This window comes from Sinohyriopsis cumingii, unplaced genomic scaffold (assembly GCF_028554795.1).
Source record: "Sinohyriopsis cumingii isolate HCF-2022 unplaced genomic scaffold, ASM2855479v2 utg000198l, whole genome shotgun sequence".
Taxonomy (NCBI): domain Eukaryota; kingdom Metazoa; phylum Mollusca; class Bivalvia; order Unionida; family Unionidae; genus Sinohyriopsis; species Sinohyriopsis cumingii.
This window is the reverse complement of record NW_028315875.1, coordinates 735592-760399: the sequence shown is the minus strand read 5'-3', so window position 1 is coordinate 760399 and position 24808 is coordinate 735592. Positions and strand designations below refer to the sequence as shown.

Here is a 24808-nt window from a genome sequence, read left to right as displayed (position 1 = left end):
TAAGAGGGCCTCAAGGGAGAATAGTCCTTGACTAATGAGTCACCCTCTATAAATAAAGCATTATTATTATTATTATTAATTCTGTTGAAAAGGTTTTGAACAGTTGCACAAAGGCTTATCTATCTTTAGTAACAGAGCCCATATCAGATTGTACATCAACATCATTTGAAAACTCTGAAATAGCTTCATGCTGTGCTTTACGTAAAATCTGATCAAATTCTGTTCTACAATTTTTACGAACTTATAAATAGGAACTGTGACCAGAATAACACGTGACGGATGACAGAAAACTGATGAGAGTCATTCCTGATGCAAACACAATCATGGCATAAACTCATCTAACCATATGGACATGTGGGTTAAAATAACATAAAGGTATCAACATTTAAGTAAAGATCTATAACAAAGACTGATGTAGATCAAAGTTATTGTGGAATTCCATGCACGCCATCCTCCTCAAATATTTCTCAATGTGTTGTATAATAAGTACTTTGCTGGCTAATGCAGCTGGCAACATAAACCTAACAGTAAAGGAAAACAAGCTAAACAAAGGCAAATGCTTCACATAAAGTGATATGCTAAAAATAAAAAAGATCTATGAAGCTATTAATGTACCTTACTCAGTACATTATGCAGACAAACAGAGGGTCCTAAACATAAACCAGAGATGGAGTTTAAAACCTATTTTTGACTTCCATTTCTAGGTAAACAAAACTGATATGCTTACATGAAACAAGAAACCCAAGTGGGCCTGAGATTGCTCATGTGGCTAACAGTTGCCTAACAGCTAAATACAATAGTAGTAAGACAAGAAATATGGATTAGCCTCATGCTTTTCATCAAAATTGCTTCCATTGTTGCTGAATGCATGTTTTGAAAACAAAGGTTATAAACATTCTCTAGCTCTATATTTATCCATATTTCATGGTACATCAACATCATTTGTCCTGTACTAAAAGGTCCTTTTTACTAGATGTGTTTAGTTGAGAACTTAAAGGTCCTTATGCCTGGATGTTTTTAGTCGAGAACATAAAGGTCCTTATGCCTGGATGTGTCTAGTCGAGAACTTAAAGGTCCTTATGCCTGGATGTGTTTAGTCAAGAACTTAAAGGTCCTTATGCCTGGATGTGTTTAGTCAAGAACTTAAAGGTCCTTATGCCTGGATGATTTTAGTCGAGAACTTAAAGGTCCTTATGCCTGGATGTGTTTAGTCGAGAACTTAAAGGTCCTTATGCCTGGATGTGTTTAGTCGAGAACTTAAACGCCCTTATGCCCGGATGTGTTTAGTCGAGGACATAAAGGTCCTTATGCCTGGATGTGTTTAGTCGAGAACTTAAAGGTCCTTATGCCTGGATGTGTTTAGTCAAGAACTTAAAGGTCCTTATGCCTGGATGTGTTTAGTCGAGAACTTAAAGGTCCTTATGCCTGGATGTGTTTAGTCGAGAACTTAAAGGTTCTTATGCCTGGATGCTTTGTTGCCCAATACTGAAAAGCCTTTATTCTTGGACTCTTTGTTTCCAGTACAGAAAGGTCTTAATGCCTAGATGCTTTATGTCCAATATAAACATAAAGACTAAACACATCCAGGCATAAGGACCTTTAAGTTCTCGACTAAACACATCCAGGCATAAAGACCTTTACGTTCTTGACTAAAATCATCCAGGCATAAGGACCTTTAAGTTCTTGACTTAAGATTTTTTGCCTGGATGCTTTGTATCCAATAGTGAAAAGTCCAATATTTAAAGGTCTTCATCCTTGTATGATTTGTTTCCATGTTGGTCAAATCCTGTTTGGCAGTTTTCTGAGATAAAATTATGTAATTTTTTTTCTTCTAAACTTAGTGGTGGATTTGTGTCATTTGTTCAAATTTTGATGCCCCTTTTTAAAAGCCTGAATGATTGCACAAAGGTCTGGCCAAATTCTGTTGCACAGCTATTATAATAAACTCACTGGAATGTTTTTATGCTGTTGCACATATAAAAAGGTGGCCATATTTGATTGCAGATCAGCACCTGTTGTACAAACTTTAAATCTGTCAGGATGCTTTGTAATTTTTTGTCAAATTCAGCTAAGCAGTCTTTGTGAAGTTATTTATATATTCTTGTATTGTTAGTAGTTGTGACCATATGGATTGGTATAATTGTGCACAAGTTATTCTGTAAATTAGAATAATATATCGAATATTAAAAATAGTTTTTATTATTCTAATTTACAGAATAACTTAACTAGTGAAAGCATAAACTAATATCATAAATAAGTTGACTAATTCTTTAAAAATGAAAGTGCATTTTTAAATTAATTCTCATTACATTATGACTAATTATTTATAAAATACTTGATTATAAGTAGTATGCACACCATAATCTTTTATTATATAAATTGAGTTCTGATGAAATATTGAACATTCGTCAATAATATATCAAGATATAATATATTATTTTTATTTCACATTTTTTTAAAAACATTTCACATTTTTTTAAAAATATCTTTTTTGAAATGTGCATTTATTAATATATATATATATATATATATATATATATATATATATATATATATATATATATATATATATATATATGCACAAATCAATTTTAAGAATTCAAAAAATATTTAACCCTGGTGGGAAAAGTGCTAGGGTCAGCAACAAAAAATAGGACAGTCAGCCATCCGGAAACATATTATTTTGGTCTTAAAGGTTTTGCTTTTCACTGTTAACACATTATCCCCTGGCAATAAGTTAACGTGGCAAGAGGTAGTAGCCTACTGCCAAGCTCTATAGCATCAAGGTCATGTATGATACACTAAAGTAGGTGGTATTATAGAAAGGTAGACAGATGTAGATCTACAATGATACCAAATAATCTGGAAGTTCTAGTTGCACTACAAAATAAAGATGGGAAAACCTAATATTTTGGAGCTGATCTTTTTCCACCCAAAATTTGCCCATGGTCAGAATCGGATTATTTGTCCAGATTTTAGATTTTTTGGTCTCAGATCTAAGGCAGACCGGTATGAACTGCAAACAGACAGATGAACCTTTGCAAAAAATAGGACAAGATGGGCATTTGGAATAAAGAGTGGTCTCGATATGAAAATTATGTATCTGTTAAGCAAAAAAAAAAAAAAAAAAGAACTCCAACTTTTACCCTTCTGCTCATGCATGAGCCAAATAGTGAATGAAAAACAATGTTATTAACACAACTGGGCATTTGGTTATTGGAAAATCACCTGGAAGTTGATGTATTAGGATGTATTCAGAAATAGCTTTCAAAATGTGTTTCCTACTCGAATGCATAACATATCTGAAGGCAAATCAGCATTAGCTGTATAAAATTGAAAGTCCTCTAAGCCAGAGTGCTTTCTGTCAAATTTGGCCAAATACTGTTGAACTGGATTTTGACAAAAAAGTTGCTGGAATATTTTTTTTGTTTGTAGTAACAGCAGGCATATTTTATGCCAAATCAGAACCAATTGTAGAACTTTAAATACCTTCATGCCTGGAAGTTTCCTTTTAAGTTTGGTCAAGTTATATTTAGCAGTTTTGAAGACGTACCTGTTTAGAGTGTTTTCTTGTTTTAATAACTAGCCATATTTGAAGGCAGATTACCATGGTATGTACAAACTTGAAAGGTCCAGAACTCTTTCTGTCAAATCTGATTAGATTCTGTTCAGTGGCTTTTTATTGAAATTAGGCTTTTAAATGGTTTTTACTTAAAAAAATTATTAACATCAGCCATGTTTGATGGTGGGTTGGCTTAAATTGTACCAATTTTTAAGCTACTTATACCAGGATGCCAATTTAGTAAAACCGGTCTGATGGTTCTTGAGACAGCAATTGACAAGACAACTCAACAAATGTTGGATCATACCATGTGATCTTTTTGAATTGTTGGCAAATGAGCTAAAAATCTACACTGTAACATCAAGTTGTCAATATATATATATATATATATATATATATATATATATATATATATATATATATATATATATATATATATATATATATATTAATTTAATTGTCTGTCAGTTTTAAAATTTTTTTATCTTACATTCTATTATAATGTAAATTATTTCACTAAAGATGACACTTTTTCAGAAAATTGTTTGTCCTTGACTGTCAGTTTATAAACATCAGGTGTTGATCAAAATTTTGACCTTGATTCAAAATTAGTAAACAAAGTTCTATTTTATTTTACAATGATTGGTTGTTTCCAAGGTCATGGGAATAAATTTAAAATGTGAACAACTTTTTTTTTTTTTAGTTCTTAGAGAAAATGATTGGTCTAGTCAAGGCCACATTCTGTGTATGTGATATAAACATGATCACATGACCCCTGCTTCTGATTTCGCAACTTGGGGGAATTTCGAAACTGTATCTTATGATACAATATAACCTTTGTTTTAGAGAGAGAGAGATCTCAGTTTTGGGTTTTTCACATTGATGTCAAGTTAATTTGTTGTAGCCAGATTTTGAGTTAATTATCTTCAGATCATTTGGATTTCAAAAGGATTAATTATTTATTCTCTGGAAATATTTTGAGGAGTGCTCACACAGAAATTTTGGAAAAACAATGCTTACAAATTTAATTTGGATTTCCAACATCGGAGTGTCATTATTTGCATTTCTACAAGGAACTGTTGATAAGCACAGTACTGACTATATCATCCGTCATTGTCATCCATCTTGGAATTTCCATCAGGCTTTGAACTTGAAATTATTAGAACATTTATTACTAGGACTTTTGCAATTTAATTCGTGGATTATTCTTAGATTATTTTTGGATTTGATTCTTGAAACTGTAAGTTCTTCTCTTTTTTTCATTTTTACAGAATTTTCCAGGAAAATAAATTATTTGTTAAATTTTAAAAAGCTTGTTGTTTTCACTGTTTACTGTTTAGTGGAGCCTAAACACGTAACAAAGTATTGGATATGACCCATCACATCATAACCAAATCTGGTTTCTTTGTTTACCAAATCATACTGGCATACTGATCTTTAACTACTATAGACTAGTGATGTTATTGTGAGTCTAAAATTCTATCATTATGATATAGCTGGGATAATATCATAATGTTTATACTATTCTGTATCAATATAATTGTCAATCTAGGGTTACATTCCACAGAAAATAAAATAAAAATTCCTACTAACATTGCAGGTGGTCTTTTACTACATGTACAAATCTGACCAAGTTGATTATGGTCAACTCATTATATGTTTTATTGTTTAGTAATGTCGTGAATTTGAAAGAGAGGCATGGATATTTTAAATCTGTAAGATATTGCCAATCTGGTCAATATCATAAGTGCACCTGGAATTCCAACAGCAATACATCATGATGGAACACGTAGTAAATGATAAAATCACTGGCACAGACCCTTATCTGCTACTGCATAATGCTCCAACAGTTAAGGGTCTATGTTACTCATGCTAAATCACAAACATTAGCATGGCTCTTGATCTGCTGATGCATTATATGATGGCAGATATGGGTCTTCACTAATAACAGTTACGAAGCCAAGCAAATATGCACACTCCCGCACACTAAAAATTTGATATACCTTATATACTCACATACAAATCAAATTGCAAACAACAAAGATCCCGATCTGCCATAGCATAGTATGCCTTTAGATCAGAATTCTAGTGATTACTCCTAACAATCTGCATAGACCCAGATCAGCCACTGCATTATGTGATGGCAAATCTAGGTTTTTGTAGTTGGGCTCATTTTATAAGCAAGTATATACAGTACCAGTGGTAGTTCATAATGTGTCAGGTAGTCACAGTATGAACTGTTCAATTTGCAGGAGATTACATTAAAAGAAGGATGAAACTGAAATAAGGCAGAAGGTCATTATAATCAGGTGAGCTTTACAATTTAAGATTTCTACAACCATAATGGACTGTTATCAGATAATAGAGAATACTCCCCTCAGTCAACATGTACCAGTAACTATTATTATCTTCAATTTCCACCACAGATCCTCCTGCCATGTATTTAAATCTTATGACATAGCCCTTTCGTCTTTGATGATGACATTTCATTGGAGACACAATTTAACCGATTTCAACATAATTTTAATTTATTTACCCATAGCTTCCAATTTCACTACTCTAACCCTTACTTCCCCTACAACCACAACCAAGTGGTGTAATTAAATGAACATGTAATTTATTCAAGGTGACTTTTAAATTCCTTTAAATTTTTTATATTTGCATACGGAAATTCATATGTGAAAAAAAAAAACACTGAAGTCTGTCCCAAATGCATTAAAAAAGCCCTCCATGTGATTATGAAAATCTAAGTCCAGGGGCACATCATGCAACAAACCCTTATTAAGTCCAAAATATAGACAAGAATTCTGCTGAATGCTGTTTCACCTAATATGTGGTAACATAATTCAAAAACGTTGCAAGGTCATATAAACATGGAATGTAGATCACTATGATCTACTTTTGATGATTGATAATTGATATAATATAGTATTGTCTTGATGACTGATAGCTGATATAATATAGTATTGTCTTGATGATTGATAATTGATATAATATACCATTGTCTTGATGACTGAAAATTGATATAATATAGGATTGTCTTGATGACTGAAAATTGATATAATATAGTATTTTCTTGATGATTGAAAATTGATATACCATTGTCTTGATGACTGAAAAATTGATATAATATAGTACTGTCTTGATGACTGAAAACTGATATAATATAGTATTGTCTTGATTGAAAATTGATATAATATAGTATTGTCTTGATGATTGATAATTGATATAATATAGTATTGTCTTGATGACTGAAAATTTATATAATATAGTATTGTCTTGATGATTGGTAATTGATATAATATAGTATTGTCTTGAAGATTGATAATTGATATAATATAGTATTGTCTTGATGACTGAAAATTTATATAATATAGTATTGTCTTGATGATTGGTAATTGATATAATATAGTATTGTCTTGAAGATTGATAATTGATATAATATAGCATTGTCTTGATGATTGATAATTGATATAGTATTGTCTTGATGATTGATAATTGATATAATATAGTATTGTCTTGATGATTGAAAATTGATATAATATAGTACTGTCTTGATGAATAAGAGCAAGGTGTTTTCTTTCCAGCTTTCCCTGCCTCAGAACATTACTTTGTTGGTCCCTAATACATGTATAGTTATAGTACACCCTGATATGTATAACAGTATCTTCAGAAAAACTGCAATATACCACAGCAAAAAATGTGTCATGGAACCAAGTTCATTTAACTTCAATAACTAATGGTGGAGGAAGAACCCAGGAAAACTCTGGAAAGAATCACCGACCCACAGGAAGTTACTGGCAAGCTTTTCCACATATCTACATTGGCTGAATCTGAGACTCGAACCCGCACAGACAGAGGTGAGATTGCAGTGATCCATAACGGTGAGTGCTTTAGACCACTCGGCTATTCAGGGCCCCAGGTTCTCAAAGAAGTGTTTGCAGGTATCAATGTGACGTTTGATTGACTTTTTTCATGTTTTAATAGAAGAGAACATATCACAATTATGCTATTTACAATGAGACAGAATTAAAACATTAATTTCACAAGACTAGACACATTGAACTGGTGTTTATTTCTTAAATTTTGCCACCTGTTAGCATTTACTAGAATTTTTCACTGTATTTCACCATGTTATTATTTACAGTGTAGTAAGAAAATATTTTTCAGATAAAATCTAATAAAAATATATGATTTCTTCTTAAAACTTGTGCATTTCATGATTTTGATTCTAAAATTTTGGGTACAAAACTGCCATTTTTGACAATAAAACAAGCGATAGATCAAGGTTTAATTTGACTAATTCTGATTGCAATTTTCTTGACACTGAACACATTGGAGCCAATTTTTATATTTAAAAAGAAAAGAATTAATATCAGTGACCATGTTACAATAGGTCATCCAATCTTTAACACACAGCAAATGATTAGATCACACAGAAAAATCATGTAGAATTCACAAACTTCCTACAGGATTACAACCGACCCTTTACTATAGCCAGCAAGACACAAAGTTTGTTTCTGGTGAATGAAGCTTTGATAACTACATGATCAACAGAGACAATGTAGCCCCCCAAAACAAGGAGTGAGCTATAAAAAAATGATTGTATAATCCATTTTTACATGTGCTTTGCAGAACACTGCATCTCACTTTTAAAAGCATCCATTTGATGATTCTGCAAGTGAGACCGAACTCCTTCATGAAGAATGTCAGGGTACATAATTTTCAAATATGCTAACAAAGCACTATGCCATGTACAAAATAATCACTAACAATGCCTAGCATGCTGTTACTGCCAAGAAAACTATGTGCTATGATTTAAAGACAATGCCCCCAAAATAATTTTGAATTCAGCTATCGCTAAATGAGAACAATTTTTGCTTCAAAGATAAATAATCATTCTGCCAAGCCCCTAAGCACCTAGCTTTACTGAATATGAAATACAAACTATTGATGATCTGCAATGAAAATGAAGGTTCAATGTCAGACCAAATTTTCTCATCAATGACTCAACCTGTAATTCTATAAATCCAGGCTGCTGCAACCAGTTCTTCCTTCACTGACAGGAAGCTGCATACATTATGACTAAAGAAGTCTTTACAAATCTCTTAACATTTCCTATAAAATTACAATTACAGTACAGAACTTTTGCAAACCCCAAAAACTATTACCTCCAGACCATCTTGAGATGGTGAGATTTTAGTACATCTTGTTGCCAATGACTAAGTAAATCCTGATCACTTGATATACAGCCTCAATGAGCATGGTAACTCTGTGTGGATGGAAACAGTACTGGTACATAACAGTCTGCAGAGTACAGAACTGTGAAACCACAGTATAGAGCTATTCCTAAGCCAAGTAAAATCAATACTTTGTCTCATTCCAACCAGGTAAACTGGGAGAGGTCAAAATGGTGAACAAATGTACAACAAAACCTTACACACCCTGCCTTTTACCAAATTCAGGCTGATTTGATATTGACTTTATGCTGCATATTTGTATTGGTGTTAGTGTCAAATACACAGGTAAATCTGACAATCACTCATCATTTTATACTTGGGGGGGGGGGGAATAAGTATACAGGTAGTAGTAGATGAATGTATAAAAAATAGTTTAATTTAATTAACTGAATGTGCTTGTATAAACAATTAAAAATTGTCCTCTAGTGTAAACAAAGCATGATATCTGCATGCCAACAGATTTTAAATGTAACTCAAATTCATTCATATGTTTCAGATGTATTTTATAATGCATTTTGTATCCACTGCATTTTCAATAAAGAATGCAAGCTTGATGTATGTATGTATGTATGTATGTATATATGTATGTATGTATGTATGTATGTATGCATGCATGCATGCATGTATGTGCATATGTATGTATCTACATGTATATAAGTGTGTATGTATGTATGTATGTATGTATGTATGTATGTATGTATGCAAACTTGCTAAATCATCAAAATGATAAATCAGTCCTAAACAAAAATAACCAATAACTCATGAAAGATAAAAGACAAGTACAAATTCTTCAAAATATAACTAAAATTATATTGGTTAAATAACTGGTAAAATTCTTAAAAGATTGGGTCATAATTTATTATGCAAACCACATTCCATAAGAAACTCCAAGATTCTATATGTGATACATCATCAAAAACAAGTGTCACTGAGCTGACATAAAAGAAATTCCATCATATAGCCAGTGGAATGCACTCAACTGGCAGTGGACAGTGGCAACTGATGCACTAAGGTCAAAGTTCACCTTTCTTGTAGTAGGTATGCATGGATCAGGTATGCTCCTATTCACAATACCATGAAGATGGTGGCTTGCTGTTACTATAAATGTTTAAATTATGCATCTAACCTAGAAAAGCCCCTCAAGACAACCTGAAACATACAGTGCTAGTAACAAGTAACAATCCTTCCCAGAAATGCTGGCATTGTTCTAGCATGATTGTCAATGAAGCTTGGGACCATCATTTAGAGAAAAAATTATTAAATGGAAAAATAATGTTCAGATATTAAATTGCTGACATTGGGAATTCTGATTTTGGAATACAATTATTTTACACAAAACTGGAGCAGTATCTTCAGCAACTGGGAACCCCATAAAATTGAATGTTCACTGACACAGATGCAACAACTGTGGATGAAAAAACTGAATGCAAAATTAGACCACAGTGTGACATGTTGTTGTTGTTGTTGTTGTTGTAGGGTTTAACATCATTTTTCAGCACACAATAGGCTATACATGGCGGCCAGTATTAATGGTAGAGGAAGAACCTGGGAAAACCCCAGAAAGAACCACCGACCCACGAGAAACTACTGGCAAGCTTTCTTCCATTACCACATTGGCTGAATCCGAGACTCAAACCCACACAGACAGAGGTGAGATGGCTGTGATCCGTAATGGAGAGCACTTTAGACCACTCGGCCACTTGGGGCCCCACAGTGTGACATACCAGCAATGGTAATACTATATGCTTTAATGCCTGCCTATCATGTACATTAATTAAATAAATCAAGTGGACCTATTTATTATGTGATCTTAGATTTAAGGACAAATTTAGGGATAAAACAAATCTGCAAACGAGTCTGAATACCACGTAACTCATACAACTGAAAAGGTGGCTTCCTTGCTCTGAATCGTCGATGATCATTAGAATTTTCTGTCACTCAGAGCAGAAACATCTTAGTTTGAAATTTTCAGCAATATGATAATCTACTCCAATGCTGAAAACATCCTAATATTATATGGGATACAAGAAATTCACAAGAAGTATGCCCTACTCCAATCCAATATGTCAGGTTTGGGCAGTGTACTGTATGCTTTGGCCACATGCCTAACTTCTGTCACAGGACCTCTAGTGGGCAAAACAGAACACCATATCATCACACTTTGTCCAAAAAGATCAGGGGCCTAGAGATACCATGTAGAAAACTGATCTCTTAAGACATATCAGCACATTTCACCAGTGGATAATGCTATGAATGTGATCGAGACCAATTAGAGGCAGGCAATACTCTGAAATCTAGATGTGACATCCCAATGGAACATATCCACACCTTATTAGGACTATGTTTGGAAAGCAAATATTTTATCAATGATGGACAGTTTTACCAACAGAAACAGGGAGCAGCAGTGGGGTCCCCAATCTCACCAATAGTGCAAATCTGTACATGGAGTTTGTGAGAAAAAGGCCTTAGAATTGTGCAAGAACCCTACATCTATGTGGTTCAGATATGTTGACGATACTTTGAACTACTTGAGTACCATGTGCAGAAGTTCTCTGATCATCTCAACTCTATTGACCTTTAGTTCACTTCTGAAGATGAAAGTGGCAAACTACCATTCTTGGGCACGTGCATAAACATAAATGACGATGAATCAACCAAAGTCACTCAGCCTGTACAGAAAACCAACTCACACTCTATATTAGGTTGTTTTTTTAACCATCATCTGGAACACAAGAGGTCAGTAGTGAGATCTTTAATGTACCAAGTTAACTCACCAGTCACTGCCAAGAGGTCAGTAGTGAGATCTTTATTGTGTGTGTGTGTGTGTGTGTGATTTGAATTTTTAACGTAGCTTTTACCAATTTTTCAGTCATATCACTATAATGTCTGCAGTGTGGCAGTTTATAGTGATGTCTAGGACAGGGGTATCATGCCACAGACATGTGGCATAATGTCCCACCCAGTCACATTACCCTGACACCAGGCCAACCAGTCCTAACACTAACCTCTTAATGCTGAGCGCCAAGTGAGGCAGCATTTAGTACCATTTTTGTAAGTCTTTGGTATGACTTGGCCAGGGATCGAACCCACGACCTCCTGCATCCGAGGTGGACGCTCTAACCACTAGGCCACCAGAGCAGTTGATCTTTAAAGCACCAAGCTAACTCACTAGTCACTGACAAGAGGTCAGTAGTGAGTTGTTTACTACACCAAGCTAACTCACTAGTCACTGATTAGACAGACTGATTTGAAGGTTAGCATGTTAAAGCTCCATAAAAGTAAATGTCTGCCCAGAATGGATTTTCAAAATTCCAGAGAAAAAAATTTAAAAAAATAAAACCAGTAGTGGCCCAATTAAACCAACATCCATGGTACATCAGAAGTCCTAGCAAGTTCAGACGACATGGGATTAATATATATCACAAACCAACTTACACATGTGAAGGACAAAATAGAAAATTTGAAAAAATGAGGTGTAGATTATCTTATCAAATATAGTGATTGTGAGAATGACTATATTGGTGAAATGGGCAGAGTATAAGAAACAAGGATTAATTAACACATCAGTAGAAAGTTGTCATTAATACATGAACATTGTAGCAATAAGTGACATCCCATCATTCCCAATAAGACCAAGGTCATCACATTTGTGGACAACAAATGAAAAAAGAATGTAACAAATGCAACTGAAATACAACATCTGAGCCCAACACTAAAAAGGGACGAGGGGCTTGAATTATCACCCATCTCCACCAGTCTCCATGTAACAAGGGACCATAATAAGTCATGTGATCAACAGTAGTCACTGATGAAGGCAGTGTGATATTGCCAAAAATTTTGAACTAAGATATTTATTCTCTTGAGTAAGGGAAAACTCTACTAATCACTAAGGTAATCATGTAATCAAGGTTTTGTTGTCTGTCCTTTTAATGAAAGATTTAACTGATGGAATCTACTGAACATATTCCACTGTATCTGCACTAAATTTATTTCAGAGAGACATGTTAGCTGAGATGGTAGAGCATAACCCATAATTCATGGGACAAGGGTTCAATACACACCCAGGTCAACCTGGGTCAGCTGCCCTGGTGTGTCATTGGAAATGGTACTCATTTCCTCATCATGCTTAAGCAAATAATGTGTGAAAAGTACCATTAAAACCAACCAAAAGATGTACATATTTCACTATCACTTAATATGCAGAACATAAACACTGAAGAGTTAATATAAGCATACAATAAACCTGGCAATTTTGGTTATCAATCCAAAGCACACATATAGTACAATGCATACATACACCTGGACTTACTTGTCTTAATCAATCATAGATAGGTGTTAGAGGTCCCACATATATCCAATATGAAACACCTTGCCCCCAACACCTGTGGAACAAACCATTGTAAAATCCAAGGCCCAAGTTTACACAACTATGTGCCCATGTCCTCAAACATTTAATGCTAATATACAATGGTAATATTTACTCTTGTGCAGCGCTCAGTTTCAAGGTATGGAGAATTTGATCTTAACAACCATTAATATCAGCTAGGTAAGAACAATACTTACCTACAATATACAATATATACACTGTGACTTGACACATATCTCTCTTACAGTCTGTATATATTTAGTTAAGTATGTTTATAGAATACTCTTGACATGTAAAGGTGAACAAAATAAGATTTATCATAAAACAGCATTCCTTTGCTAAAAGTATTTAATGAAAACTACCTAACATTTTATGTTTTTAAACTCAATTATCTCCATCACAAAGAAATTAAAACCCATCAAAAGAATGGTTCATCCTCTACCTGCAACCACAAATGTAATATGAATATAATTTTGCAGTATCACAACCAGTAACCTTGACCTTTTTATCTGATACTACCTATGAAAATGATGAAAAAACTGGGCCATAGAACTTGAGGAGTGCGGACTTACCATGTGCAATCCAAAATGAAAATTGTTAGCTCCAACGACACTGATGCTCGTACTCTCAGAAACCATAGGGAAGTGTTGACTACCTATTAAGTTTGTGGAAAACATGATCCAGGGAACTTGACCAATTGAGTGGAAACCAACAAATTACCCATACTGCTCTAGTGATCTTGACCTTTCACCTCAGCCTCAGAATCAACATTGAACTGCCCCTCACCAAGTGTAATTCATTGAGAGTTTGATAGAAATTATGCCAAGGAAACTTACTTTTCAGCACCAGTGATCTTGACCTTTGACCTAAGCAATGCCAAAATCAGTAGGCTTCTGCCTCTATCCATGGGCAAGCCACATGATGTTTAAGAAACAAAGATCACAGCAAACTAATGTAAAGTGTACAGACCGATGTACAAATTAACGTCACTACTACTATATGAGATGGCACATTTGATCTGGTAGATAAAACTCAACTGAACATTGAAAGCTGCTTAACTGTGGTCATCTCTAAACATACAGGTAAGACATCCAAGTATACCAGCTAGCTACTAATTTAAAAGTGAAGTCCACTACTTTAGAATATACAGAAGACCTGAATGTAAAGGTCATCTGTGAAAAGGGCCTGTTTTTATAAGTTCCATTGGTTAGCTCTGAGGCAAAGTGTTATTTCAGTAAAAGGGTCTTAATAGACAAAATGTCAAGTTTCAACATTCAGCCTTCTGATTTTGAAAATTGTTTCTACTTCTATACGCATTCAAAAGTCTCTAAAACAATGACTAAGCACAATATTGTAGAACAACAGTAAGAACGAAAACCATAAGGGTCACAGTCACCTAGCTCTGTCAATAACGTATTATGCCAAATCTTAAGGTATCAAGCAGACACTAGCAATGTAATTTTGGTTATGAAGATGTTCCAAACTCTTCGACAGTCCATCCTTATATCTATGATGACAAATCTACACAATGCTGAAAATTGGCACAAATGTTCAGACTGCTGGACAAGAGATAATATGATGAAATTGGCTGTTTATTTAGGACCATAATAAGTGACTCTGTGGAAAGTAGTGGCTATGTGGCTCTGGAAAGTAGTGACTAAATGGCACTGTGGTTAGTGTGCTGGACTCAGTACTAAAAAATATCAAGTTTAAATCCTTCCACTGGATCAGCCTGGTTGAGCTATTGTGATGTGTTCTTGGCACTTTACACCAATCGCTTTCACCTTAAAAAGCCTACATTTGTTGCTCTGACATAAAAAAATGAAACCACACCAAAATCATCATGAATAATAATCTTGGAATGGATTTTTAAAACCATCCTGGATCATACAAAGATTATTCATCTCCTACATCACAATTCTATACTAAATGCAACCTACTAATTCTCTTTCAATTTCTTTTTTATTGCCTTAAAAGCACATGGATTTTCCAAGCCCTGGCAAATATAACATACTATATACTAGTGTACAATGATCCTTGTAATGCAATAGCACAAATGTCATACACAAAGAACAGAATGTTTTTTTCACCTTATATGCACATGAAATTCAATGCAAGGTCTAATATTACCTACTCACAATAGGTACAGTATTATGTACAAGGATTCTTGTAATGATAACAGTACAAATCTGACACCCAGACAATGACAGGTTTACCTAAAGTAAAAGGGATAAAGCATTTTGTGCAAACAATAAAGGTCAACCATATATAATATATTGGAAATCTTACTGGGTTTGTTGACACAATGAGCCACAACATATTGACAAGTTGATCAATAACAGTTGGGTTTGAGGAACTAATTGGAGACATCTGAGTTGTCTTATGAAATAGACCATAATGTCCTCAGCAATTTGTTAATTATCAGTTGACCTTTAAATGGAAGCTAACAAACTGGGATTACAGACATCAGGTAAGTAAGGCTAATCATGTCTGGGTTCACACAAATAACTGAACTGTAGATTTTTTTTTAAGTTTTGGAATACCTGTCTCAGGAGTGCTGAATAATACTAACAAAATTGCTGTACTCTAAAAACCAAGATACACAATTTTTAAAAAAATCAGACTCATAGTGCATTCTGAGTGAATGTGAAATTTTATTTTGACGAATCTAGTACGTGCATTTGGAAAATAAATTTGGAAAATAAAAATAAAAACATTTTCCAAGAAATGCTTAGCATTCTGGTACTAGTTCACTTTCTAGACTATAAAGTTATTTGTCAAGTCTACCTAAAAACCTTTTTAACCAGCAAATATAAAAAAATTGTTGAGATTCACCACTGAAATGTATATGGCATCTGCTAATCAGTAGACAATCAAATCAACATTATGACTACAGACCAGTCTAACTGTAACCTACCCAGGGGTGTAGCTAGACAATTTAACTGTCTGCACAATAAAACACTGGTCCAAAGTGGGACAATCTAAACTAACATGTTTTTTAAAATTGTATTTTCATTCTTTCTATGTTATGCATATTTGTCTGTGTATATTCCTAGATATGTCACTAACAGTTATTACAAGTTGACTTCATTTGTAGATTTTTCCATAAACTTGCACTTTACCATGAATTCATGGAATTGTGGAAAAACTTACCTTTTGTCATTCGTTTTAACTGTACCAATGTTACTCTGTGTTCCCTGTCAAGTAATTAAAATTTTTAATCTTTCTCAAAACAAACTAGTACTATACCATGATGAACATGAGATAATGATAATTTATTGATGGAAATGTCTGGCATTGTGTTTAGATAAATTAAGACACAGTGAAGAGGATAAAGATGAAAAAAGACACAAAAAGGTAGTCACATGCTGTAAATTGTTCTGATTTGTCCAAAGAAGTTGTGACTGGTTGATTTTTTGCAAGATTTTATGTGGAATTTGTAGATTTCTGTGGGATTTTTCATTGGGAATTGATGGCTTTTATTTTCTTGTGATAATCCTGTAATCATTCATGAGATAGTTCAATATCATTGATGCATCAATAAATTCTAATATTAACTCAGGTGATAGTGAATCACAACAGGGACTCAAACCACTGATACAAGACAACTGTTGAATTTTTACAAACCAAATGATATATGCATAAAATTTTTTAAAAAAAAAACATTTTCTTGTAAAGGTTTCGTCATTTAAAGGAAGTAAACAACATGTATACAAAATGACTCCTTATGCCAATATATCCACCTATTTAAATGTCATACACTCTTTGCATAATACAGCATTGATTCATTCTTGAAAATATTTTTCTGATAATACCGTATGTACATTTTGACTCATCTGAATAAATATTAAAGCTGTACCGATTAATTGGTCATACTCATAATCAGGCTGATTATTAGAACAAAATGACTCCTTATGCCAATATATCCACCTATTTAAATGTCATACACTCTTTGCATAATACAGCGTTGATTCATTCTTGAAAATATTTTTCTGATAATACCGTATGTACATTTTGACTCATCTGAATAAATATTAAAGCTGTACCGATTAATTGGCCATACTCATAATCAGGCTGATTATTAGAACAATCAGTATAATCGGTATTGGCAGAAATAATCGGTGCCGATGTAAACAAATTTCGAAATAAATAAAAAGACAATATATTCTTAAAAGTAAATACTTTTTAACACACTTGCTGTAAACTACCGCTGATTGTCTGCACACAACAAATCATCAATACTATTCTTGCACTCATCCCAATCAAAGCAGCCAACCAGCCAATGAGGCCTCGTGTGGCTGCTGAACTTCAGCATACGCATTAGCAGATAGATAGGCAGATTAGATAGCTAGCGAAATTTCCAAAACTTTGACTCATTATACCTATTAATAATCTGTTCTTTAGCCAGTCCTGCAATGCTGATAATTAACAAATAGCGGTCGCACGCTGAAGCAGCTGAACGCTGACATACAAATCTTATCCAGCATTGATATTGGCATGCCAGCACCAGCAACATTACTCCTGAATACCCCAGCTGCTGAGCTGCTTCAACGTGTGATTTACAGCGTGGTACATGCATCCACCCAGCCACGTGGACAACTTAGTAGTAACTTACTTGATTTAAAACATTGTTTCAAGAGCGCGAATCAATTGGATTAATAATACTGACCAGCGGCTGTACACTATTAAATACTACTACCAAGCCTATGCATAATGTCGAACTCGAAACACTCAAGTTTAGTCTGGAACTAATTCAAAGTAAATGCAGTCGACGAGTCCAAAGCAAATTACACACTTAGCAAAGCATGCATTTCCAGAGGTGGAAAGAATTCCAAAAACTATTCGACATCAAATCTTGTCCAGCACTTGCGCTGCAAGCACATCATCAAACATGGCTTGTTTCTGGCAGATAAAAAAGAAAAGAATTCTGTGCAGTTAACCACAGCAGCTGCAGCAACTACTCGTACTCTGACTATGCTGGACCGAATGCTGACATCTGCATTTGACGACCCAAGATCTATTAGTTGGCACAAAGCTATTGCAGAGTTCAAGGTAGCAGATGTGCAACCATTTTCCGTTGTTGAAGACATTGGATTTCGACATATGATGGCCAAGGAAGAACCACGCTATAAAATTCCAAGTCGGAAGTACTTTTCCACAGCTTTCATACCTGACATGTATAAGGCGATACAAAGTAAGGTGCGTGATTTAGTTTCTGACCTCTGTTTGACTCTGATGCATGGTCAGACCCGTCCATCGGCGTAGCCTTGTTGAGTCTTACGGCACACTGGTTGATGGAAGACTTTCAGTGGAAACAGGTGATTTTAGCAGCAACGCCTCTTGATGAATCACACAGAAGAATATTTGGTGAGCAAACTGGACAAATTATGTGAGGAATACAACATTCCCAAAACTCATATCCATGTTCTTTTGCGTGACAGAAGTGCAAACATGGTTAAAGCAATGCGTCTGGCTGAAAATTGACAGCATCAGTTATTTTTCACACATGCTGCAGCTCGTTGTCAGTGATGGCATTCTGTTGAAATGAGCTGTCGATCTTCTGGCGATCTCGCGATCCATAGTCAGCAAGTTCCACCACACCATCCTGGCACAACAGCAGCTCAAAGAGCAGCAGGAAAAATTGGGCATTGCCCATAAGAAACTCATCCAGGATGTCCAGACACGCTGGAATTCTACATACAATATGTTGGTTTCATTATAGCTAATCTCTATGACCTGCCTAGCCTAAAAGCCCAACAGTGGGTCTTGATTAACAATATTGTGGACATGTTAGGCACATTTGCGGACATTACCAAGGAAGTAAGTGATATCCAAACATCAGTATCCATCATTCTTCCTATGTTGAAAATGCTCTGAATCTTGCTGGCTTGAGAGCATGAAGCGAGTCAAGGTATTCTGACAATGCACCGTGATATGTTGACATCACTGAACACACACTTTGTTAACACTGCCAGCAACAAGAAGCTTCTCTTGGCCACCATCCTGAATCCACAATTCAAACATTGCCTATTCAGAAAAGAATTACTTGTGACCAGACCCAAAGAATGGTTTAGAGCAGAATGCATCTTAGTTGCCTCAGCTGACAAGCAGGAGGAACCCCCGACCCCAAAAAAAACAAATTGAAACTGAAACAAATGCCACTGGACAATCAACGTCGCATAACTGGGATTTGTTTTCTGTGGCCTGTGACGAACCTGTCCATACCATCAATGAAACAACCCACGTGGATGATGCCATTGACGCGATGCTTGAATTGTATCTGGCCAGCCCTATGTTGCCACGAGAAGAAGACATATATGGCTGGTGGAATGCTCACAGGTTTCAGTTCCCCTACTTGGCCAAATTAGCCAGACACTATTTGTCTGCACCAGTTTCAAGCATTCCAAATGAGCAGCTGTTTAGTGGTGCAGGCCAGATTTTTTCTGATCGTCGTGGATCATTACTTGGCGAGAAGGAAGAAATGTTACTATTGCTTAAATACAACCTACCTCTGCTAGGCTTTCAGTATTAGCTGCAGCCAGCATACAGTGACATCTAATTTTAGTCTTAGAGCATGTGTATTTTTCATTTTAAATATTATTGGAATATCGTTATTAGCATTTTTTAGTCATTTATTGAAATCTAGTAATGGCGACCTGCATAACTGAATGTAAGTTAGAAGACTAGCTACATTTTCATTCATTTAAATCTTAAATTGGCAAGCCATAAGTTTTATCAGCTTTATGTTTGTGTGATCGTTGTTTTCTATAAATAGCAATATACTTCTTATCCGGTTTCTGTTTGTTTTTGTATAGAAGTTCAAATTCACTTACTGCATAAACATCCATGTTATAACTCACACAGCAATACACCTGCTTGCATTACACTAATAGGTTTATGTTTCTGAACCAGTCATTGTTATAAAACAAATAATAATGAAATAATCGGTCTCATAATCGGTATCAGCAATTTTAATAATAGGCTATATGCGGTGTCAGCATAATCGGCAAAAAGTGACATCGGTACAGCTTTAGTAAATATCTGTTTTACCTGAATTTGTGTTTACATCTGTATGATTATACCATACAAACGATAAATTATCAAATGTATTCAACTAAAAGTGCATGTCATATTCTACTTAAATAAATTTCCCCATTCCACCTAGCCCCATTATAATCTGAGCAAGAGCAAACCTTGACATATACATATTTATTAAAGGAATTCAATCAAGAAAGCATAATTTGCATCCTTTAACTGTTCATGTAAAATATCTAAGGACACACAAATTCAAACTTTGGCCTTTTTTAATTCCACTTAATTCAAATGAAAATGACATCAGCACATGCTGTGTATATCACACCAACAACTGAAAATCACAAGGTAAATCTACATATATCTGTCTTGCGGACCACATCAACAACTGGGAATCATCAGGTAAATGTACCTATTTTTGTCTTGAATGGACCATTCCGGTGGCCTAATGGTCAGAGTGTTGACTCAGGTGCAGGAGGTCACGGGGTCAAAACCTGGCCGAGTCATACCAAAGACTTATAAAAATGGTACTAACAGCTGCCTCGCTAGGCACTCAGCTTTAAGAGAAGTTAGTGTTAAGACTGGTTGGCCTGGTGTCAGGATAATATTGCTGGGTGGGACATCATGCTATATGTTTGCGGCATGATGCCCCAGTTCTAGACATCACTACAAACTGCCACACTGCAGACATCATAATGACATGACTGAAAAATTCTTAAAGCTACATTAAAAATCCAATTCATACACATTGTCTTGAATGGACCACATCAACAAATGAAAATCATAAGGTAAATGTACCTATTTTTGTCTTGAGTGGACCACATCACAAATAAGAATCTTAAGATAAATGTACCTATTTTTGTCTTGCATGGACCACATGAAAACTTAGAATCACTGGGTAAATGTACCTTTTTTGTCTTGAGTGGACCACATGAAAACAGAATCACAGGGTATATATACCTATTTTGTCTTGAGTGGACCACATGAAAACTGAGAATAACAGGGTAAATGTATCTTTTATTGTCTTGAATGGACCACATCACAAATGAGAATCTTAAGATAAATGTACCTATTTGTGTCTAATGTGGACCACATGAAAACTGAGAATCACAGGGTAAATGTACCTTTTTTTCTTGAGTGGACCACATCACAAATGAGAATCATAAGGAAAATGTACCGATTTTTGTCTTGAGTGGACCACATTGTTACATATATTGGATTTAATTTATATTTGATTTAATATGTGTTTGATTGATCTGATTGTTTGTGGGTTTTGGAATCTTTTTTTTTTCTTTACATGTAAATGTAATGTAATTTTGTTTACTAGGTATTTAATATTTTCCAGAAAATTCAGTTTGACCTGAGTTTTTCCTTAGATACCTAATACAGATACAATGGTTTCTATTTTTGACTTAGTTCCTGGCTTTGATTGCGGGACAAGTAAACAACATTTTCTCGGAGTGAAATGATTGGTTCTTATCAAGGACATACAGGAGCTATGTGACTTTTACATGTAAACATGATCATGTGATCCTCTATTATGCAATTTGGCATTTCCAAAATTGCAAAATAATTAGTATTAATAATGATGTTTAAAAAGAGAGAAATGAGAGTCTGGGCTTTTAAGCACTTGATGTCAAGTTGTTTTCTTCTGTTGTGACCATTATTGAAGTTTTGAGTTTTTTGAGTTATATGTTAATTTTTCTTCAGATTATTTGGACTCTAGAAGATTAATTCGTTTCTCTGGAAATATTATTGTATTCATCCAGAACTCTTGAACAAGGACTTTTCTTGAAAATCTTAATACCAGAGGATTAATTATTATGTTTCTACAAGGAACTGTAGATGTCAACACAGTACAGGCTACAGCATATGTCAGCGCCTTCCATCTTGGATTCTTCATCAGGACTCAAACTTGGAATCATTAGATCATTTCAATATTAGTAATTCAAAAAATTTATTTCGTGGATTATTCTTATATTATTTTTGGAGTTGATTCTGGAAACTGCAAGTTCTCATATTTTTTCATTTTTACAGTATTTTTCCAAGGAAATAAATTTTTTAAATATTTTTCAAAGCTTGTTGTTTTCACTTTCTTGTGTTACTGTTTATTTGAGCCTAAACACGTAACATAAGAACATGAAAACTGAGAATCACAGGGTAAATGTACCTTTTTTGTCTTGAATGAACCATATCAACAAATGAGAATCATAAAATAAATGTACCTATTTTGGTCTTGAGTAGACCACATGTAAACTGAGAATCACAGGGTAAATGTACCAATTTTTGTCTTGAGTGGACCACATCAACAAATGAGAATCATAAGATAAATGTACCTATTTTTGTCTTGCATGGACATGAAAACTGAGAATCACAGGGTAAATGTACCTTTTTTGTCTTGAATGGACCACATTAACAAATGAGAATCATAAAATAAATGTACCTATTTTTGTCTCCAGGGAGCCACATGGAATCTGAGAATCACAGGGTAAATGTACATATTTTTGTCTTGAGTGGATCACATGAAAACTGAGAATTACAGGGTAAATGTATCTGTTTTTGTCTTAGTGGATCACATGAAAACTGAGAACCCAGTATTTCCATTTATGCACATTTGTGTGTCAGGGTCACATAATGGAGAAAACTAACACACACATTTTGTTGCCATTCGTTTTTTTGATGCAAAGGATTTGCATAATGTAGTAAGGATTTATTTAATATCCAGTGCTTTGGATGAGGGATGGCATCGTGTATACTTCGAGCAAAGGTATGGTCTGGTTCCCTGTTCTGTATGCTCCCTGTGTTGCACTCCGCTATTTGGAGCATATAAAACAGGGAACAAGACTAGCATAGGCAATGTTATGACAGAGTAGCTTCCCCTAATCTTGACAGCTCTCACGCAATTTCCATCAAGCTCAGCAGTATGTAATCAGATGTTTAACCTCATTTCTTTTTCCACTAAAATGTGATCTCAAGATTAAAATGGTATCAAATATGAATCATTTGCCAAGAAAGTGAAAGAAGCAGAACACAAAAGAGTAACTGTGGATCTAACTTTAATGAAAAACAGAGAAAATAATTCCCTTGACTGGAATACATCCCATCCATTGGGATTATCGATGTGACTTTACGGATCACTACCATCTCACCTCTGTCTGTGTGTGTTCGAGTCTCTGGCTTGGCTAATGTGGGTATTTGAGAAAGCTTGCCGGTAGCTTCTCGTGGGTCGGTGGTTCTTTCCCGGGTTCTTCCTCCACCATTAATAATGGCTGCCATTTATAGCCTATCTTGTGCTGAAAAATGGCATTAAACCCAATTACAATAACAATCATCATCAAGGAAGGCAGCCTTCAACAACATCAAGAAAGACAGCACATCATCATCATGGAAAGCAGCACTCCATCATCAAGGAAAGCAGCTCTTCATCATCAAGGATGGCAGCACTTCAGCAACATCAAGGAAGGCAGCCCTTCCTCATCAAGGAAGGCAGCACTTCATCATCAAGGAAGGCAGTAGTTCATCACCAAGGAAGGCAGTAGTTCATCATCAAGGAAGGCAATACTTCATCATTAAGGAAGAGAGAATTCATCATAAAGGAAGACGGCACTTAATCATCTAGGAAGGCAGTACTTGACCATCAAGTAAGGCAGCACTTCATCATCAAGGAAGGCAGCACTTCATCATCCAAGAAGACAGTCTTCAACAACATCAAGGAAGGCAGTACTTCAACATCAAGGAAAGCAGCACTTCATCATCAAGGAAAGCAGCACTTCATCATCAAGGAAGGCAGCACTTCATCATCAAGGAAGGCAGCGCTTCATCATCCAAGAAGACAGTTTTCAACAACATCAAGGAAGGCAGTACTTCAACATCGAGGAAGGCAGTACTTCATCATCAAGGAAGGCAGCACTTCATCATTAAGGATGAGAGAATTCATCATAAAGGAAGACAGCACTTAAACATCTAGGAAGGCAGTACTTCACCATCAAATAAGGCAGCACTTCATCATCAAGGAAGGCAGCACTTCATCATCCAAGAAGACAGTCTTCAACAACATCAAGGAAGACAGTACTTCAACATCAAGGAAGGTAGTCTTCATCATCAAGGAAGGCAGCACTTTATCATCCAAGAAGGCAGTCTTCAACAATATCAAGGAAGGCAGCCTTCAACATCAAGGTAGGCTGCTTTCATCATCAAGGTAGGCAGCTTTCATCATCAAGGAAGACAGCCTTCATCATCAAGAAGACAGTTCAGTGCACACTCAGAATTGCAAGACGGATGGTTGAGCAATAAGGCAGATGATATTCAGTCCTGTGCAGACAGGAATTTATAAATAAAATAATTTCAATAATTGCTAAGCATCAAAGTTACTCACACTGCTAAAGTTTGTTCAAGTTATGGGACAACAATTTTTACAAAAAAATGCCACCAAAAAAATGAGAAAGCTGCCAATGTGAGCACATGGCCATGTGGTGTAATTCACTGTCATGCAGTTAGTTTACCAGTGAATACCTTTCTGCATTTCCTGCTAAGATAACCACTTTCTTATTTATAATTATTCTTGCTGCATTAATTCAAATAAATAGAGGTCACAGTGTTAATAAATGG

The 24808-nt window shown here is 35.0% G+C and overlaps 1 protein-coding gene and 1 long non-coding RNA gene across 17 annotated transcripts in view; one reads left to right on the top strand and one right to left on the bottom strand.

Annotated features, from left to right (window-relative positions):
* LOC149774557 (uncharacterized) overlaps positions 1 to 24808 on the bottom strand; it is a 164827-nt gene that overhangs the window by 99098 nt on the left and 40921 nt on the right. The window lies entirely within an intron of this gene.
* Positions 1 to 24808, top strand: part of LOC149774558 (uncharacterized) — a 69516-nt gene that overhangs the window by 7205 nt on the left and 37503 nt on the right. For 3 of the 9 annotated variants that reach the window (XR_016416794.1, XR_016416792.1, XR_016416790.1), the window contains exon 1: positions 15445 to 15638. The exons of 3 other annotated variants lie outside the window; for them this stretch is intronic. This is a non-coding gene — a long non-coding RNA (uncharacterized LOC149774558). Of the gene's footprint in view, positions 1 to 15412; positions 15639 to 24808 lie in introns of those variants that run through there. 3 more of the 9 variants (XR_016416788.1, XR_016416787.1, XR_016416789.1) reach the window with 3 other exon arrangements.